Source organism: Octopus bimaculoides, chromosome 2, assembly GCF_046866305.1.
Source record: "Octopus bimaculoides isolate indiv1 chromosome 2, ASM4686630v1, whole genome shotgun sequence".
In the NCBI taxonomy this organism is placed as follows: Eukaryota; Metazoa; Mollusca; class Cephalopoda; order Octopoda; family Octopodidae; genus Octopus; species Octopus bimaculoides.
Window position 1 is genome coordinate 15717982 of NC_142929.1, and position 5000 is coordinate 15722981.

The window sequence follows — 5000 nt, forward strand, 5'->3', positions numbered from 1 at the left end:
ATATATATGTATGTATGTATATGTATGTATATACACATATATATGTATGTATGTATATGTATGTATATACACATATATATGTATGTATGTATATATATGTATATACACATATATGTATGTATGTATATATATGTATATACACATATATGTATGTATGTATATGTATGTATATACACATATATATATATGTATGTTTGTATATGTATGTATATGTATGTATATACACATATATATATATGTATGTTTGTATATGTATGTATATATATGTATATATACATATATATCTGTATGTATGTATATGTATGTATATATACATATATATATGTATGTATATGAATGTATATATACATATATATATAAAATTCAAATTACGATAAACGTAAACAAACAAATGAAGTTTGCTTTTAGAAGCGTTGAGACATCTTAGAAAGTTAAAGAAGTGATTTATAAATTCTCAAACACAGGATAATGCTAATAATATAGCCTGAACAGGATAAACTACCCCTATTTTGCAGAAAAAAGTGTAACCGGCCAGCTATGAGGCGTATGTATATATATATATATGTATATGTTTTGGCACTTGTGCCAGTGGCACGTTAAAAGATATTCGAGCGAGATCATTGCCAGTGCCCCTGGACTGGCTCCTGTGCAGGTGGCCCGTAAAATACACCATTTCGAGCGTAGCCGTTGCCAGTGCCGCCTGTCTGGCTTTCATGCCAGTGGCACGTAAAAGAACCCACTACACTCTTGGAGTGGTTGGCGTTAGGAAGGGCATCCAGCTGTAGAAACTCTGCCAAATCAGATTGGAGCCTGGTGTAGCCATGTGGTTCACCAGTCCTCAGTCAAATCGTCCAACCCATGCTAGTATGGAAAGCGGATGTTAAATGATGGAGATGATGATATATATATATATATATATATATATATATATATACCTTTCTCTGTGTGTGTTTGTGTATATTCTTTGTTTTTAAACTTGGTTCTTTCCATTTTGTTTTCTAATTTGAAATGAATTGTTGAATATATTTGTCCAACTGTTCAGAGTTGTACAGCTTGCAATGAACTGAAGGATCCTCGACAAAATAGATTCTGAAACCACCAACTCTTTTACACTGTCTTCCACTCTGTCTTTTCCTTTATTTTATATATTTTTTTTTGTGTTTTTTTTCTTATTTTTAAATTTGCATCAAGGGATGAGGGGGTTGCTGCATATTTCTTGTCACTGATCTTTAGATCATAGAAGAAAAAGCATTATAATAATAATAATAATAATAATAATAATAATAATAATAATAATAATGATAATAATAAAATAGAACCACCGTACTGTTTGTATGTTTGCCGGTTTTATTTTCCTTTTTCCGTTTCTACAAAGAACAGCTTAAAAACAGAAATTCCTTTTATACCATTCTGCATTCACTTCACACAAAGCTGTGTTCAACTGAAATCTTTTCATTTCCTTGTGATTTAAACTGATCGCAAAAATTCTTGCTTCTTCTTAATTTATAGAATTACAAATCACCAAATGCCACAATCACTATTAGCAAGCCAGTGAAGAAGGGTGGACACTCAATGTGGTCGCTTGACCTGCTAGAAATAACAACTAAATTTTTCCTGAAATCAAACCAATAGTTTTAAATAACGTACAGTCCTAGACACCTTTTAAACAATAGTTCTCAACTGCAGCCCATATGTCCCCTCGGGGGTTGATATTAGATTTTTGGGATTCATGCAAGTAAAATGGTAAATTGGGGGATCCACATAGGCGTTTTAGCGGTCCATGAAAAAATTCCATTTTAGATGTATTTATTGTAAGAAACATCTAGCTCCGTTTCCCTAATATTTCACATAGTTTAACCTAGTCAAGTAAATGAGAGAAAAATTAAATAGAAATTTTCTAAGAAGTATCTATAAATGTAGTTTATAAATATCAAATGGAATATTATTTTTTCCCCCCAGGATAACCCCTTAGCATTCAAATTACTGTGTCAGACGTTATATCTATTCATTCACATGTTTTGGATTAATCCTGCATTATCTTGTAGCTTCAAAATTTCAGTAATGTGAAAAAGCATCCAGTCCACTCTGTAAAATGGTTGGCATTTGGAAGGGCATCCGGCTGTAAAAACCATGTCGAACGGACCTTGCCTATGCTTGTGCCATGTTAAAAGCACTCAGTTCACTCTGCTGTGTGGTTGGTATTAGGAAGGGCATCCAGCCATAAAAACCCTGCTAAAACAGACACAGAAGTTTCGAGCAGTCTTTTGCCTGGTGCCAGTTCCTGTCAAACCACCTAACCCTTACCAGCATGGAAGGTATACGTTAAACGATGATGATGATAATGGTTGATGATGATGATGATGATGACGATGACAATGATGATGATGATGGTGACAATGATGATGATAATGATTGTTTAGTTTTAGAAGATGCTGCAGAGTAGTAAGTATGGTTTGCTCATAAAATAAGGTAGGATATTTGAGCTGGATATGGTGTGTTTAAATGCTAAAGGGTTAAGATAGGAAATCAAAAGGGGTCCGTAGGTAAAAATGGTTAAGAACCACTGGTCTAGAATATGACAAAGGAAGATAATTGTAATGGCTTTCATCAAAGGTTTGTCAGATCAGGGCTTCCATGATGGTGGTATGTAAAAAGCAGCCACTACATTCTTGGAGTGGGTGGCGTTTGGAAGGGCAGCCTCCAGGCTTGCCAGTCCTCAGTCAAACCGTCTAGCCCATGCCAGTATGGAAAGCGGAGATTAAACAATGATGATGATGATGATGATGATGACAAGATATGAAGTAGTATTTCTTATGCTTCTTTATGTCCAGAGATCAGATCCTGCAACAGTCAAATTTGCTTTCCATCTTTTCGGGGGTTGATAAAATAGACTACCAGTCAAAAGTTAGGGTCGATGAATAAACGTGCCCCCTCCCCTCATATTGCTAGCTTTATGTTAAAATTTGAAACATGTGGAGTCATTAACATAACGGACAAAATGCTTAGAGGCACTTCAAAAGTGCTTTAGAATTTGAGTTCAAATTCTTCCAAGGTCAACTTAGCATTTTATTGCTTTGGATGTTGTTGAAATAAAGTGCCAGTCAAATACCAAGACTGATCAATTGACTTTCCCTCTACCCTCAAGTAGCTTGTCTTATGCTAAAATATGAAACAGAGTCATTAATTAGCACAGTAAACAAAATGCTTAGTGGTGTTTCTACCAGCAGTTTACATTCTGAGTTCAAATTCCATCGAGGTCGACTTTGCCTTTTGTCCTTTCAAGGGTCGATAAATTAAGTACCAGTGAAACACTGGGGTCGGTGCAATCGACTCGTCCCCTCCTTCAAATGGCGGCCCTTATGGAAAAATTTGAAACTATTATCTTTGGATGTTGTTAAAGTAAAGCATCATTTAAGTACTGAGGTCAATGTAATTGACTTGCTCCCGTCTTTAATTACTGGCTCCCTTAATTATTTGCTCCCTTAATTACTTGCTCCCTTCTTTAATTCCTGGCTCCCTTAATTACTTGCTCCCTTCTTTAATTACTGGCCTTGTGCCAAAATTCGAAACAATTATCATTAGCATTATTAATTGCAGGTGTAAGGCGGAGATCTGGCAGAATTATTAGCACACCTGGCGAAATACTTAGCGGTATTTGGTCTGTTTTTACATTCTGAGTTCAAATACTGCTGGGGTCAACTTTGCCTTTCATCCTTTCAGGGTCAATAAATTAAATACCGGTTACACACTGGGTCGATGTAATCGACTTGTCCCCCTCAGCTTATAGCTGAAAGGATTATTAATTAAAGGTGTGGCTGTGTGGATAGGTGCAGGTGTGGCTGAGTGGTAAGAAGCTTGCTTCCCAATCACATGATCCCAGGTTCTGTTCCACTGTGTGGCACTTTGGGCAAGTGTCTTCTACTGTAGCCTTGGGCCGACCAAGACCTTGTGAGTGGATTTGGTAGATGGAAACTGAAAGAAGTCAGTTGTATATGTACATATATATATATATATATATATATATATATATATATATATACACACACACATACACACACGTGTGTGTTTGTGTGTCTGTGTTTGCACCCCTGTTGCTTGACAACCGATGTTGGTGTGTTTACATGCCTGTAACTTAGCAGTTTGACAAAAGAGACTGATAGAATAAGTTCTAGGCTTACAAAGAATAAGTCCTGGGGTTGATTCGTTCAACTAAAGGCCGTGCTCCAGCATGGCAAAGGTCAAGTGACTGAAACAAGTAAAAGATTATCATTAGGGTAACGGGCTGGCAGAATCGTTAACACGCTGGGAAAATAATTTCTGGCATTCTATCTGTCTTCGTGTTTTGAGTTCAAATTCTGCTGAGGGCAACTCTTTGCCTTTCATCCTTTTGAAGTTAATAAAGTAAGTACCAGTTAAGTACTGGGGTCGAGGTGATTGAATTACTTCTTTCATGAAATTGCTGGACTTGTGCCAAAATTTGAAATCAAAAGTATTTTATCCGTCTTTATGTTCTGAGTTCAAATTCTGCCGTGGTTGAGTTTGCCTTTCATCCTTTCAGGGCCAATGAAATAAGTACCAGTTATGCACTTGGGTCGATGTAATCGACTAGCCCCCTCCTCCACTAAAATTTCAGCCCTCATGTCTATAATAGAAAGGGTCACTAATTATTTGATTTGGGTGGTAAACTGGCAGAATCGTTAACACTCCAGACGAAATACTTAGCTGCATTCTGTCCGTCTTCATGTCCTGAGTTCAAATTCTGCTGAGGTCGACTTTGCTTTTCATCCTTTTAAGGGTGATAAAGCGAGTACCAGTCATATACTGGCGTCGATGCATTTGACTTACCCTTGTGCTAAAATTCGAAACCTTAATTAATCATTTCACTGACTAACCACTGCCCTTCAAAATTACTAGCCTTGTTCTTAAATTAGAAGCCAGTACGACAAGTGCTACAATTAACTCTACTCTCAGTACCATCACCGATACTACCACATCTGTAA

General features: G+C 36.6%; 1 protein-coding gene across 12 annotated transcripts in view; it reads left to right on the forward strand.

Annotated features, from left to right (window-relative positions):
• LOC106881988 (uncharacterized) overlaps nucleotides 1-5000 on the forward strand; it is a 458683-nt gene that overhangs the window by 229622 nt on the left and 224061 nt on the right. The gene's annotated exons all lie outside the window — the stretch shown is intronic.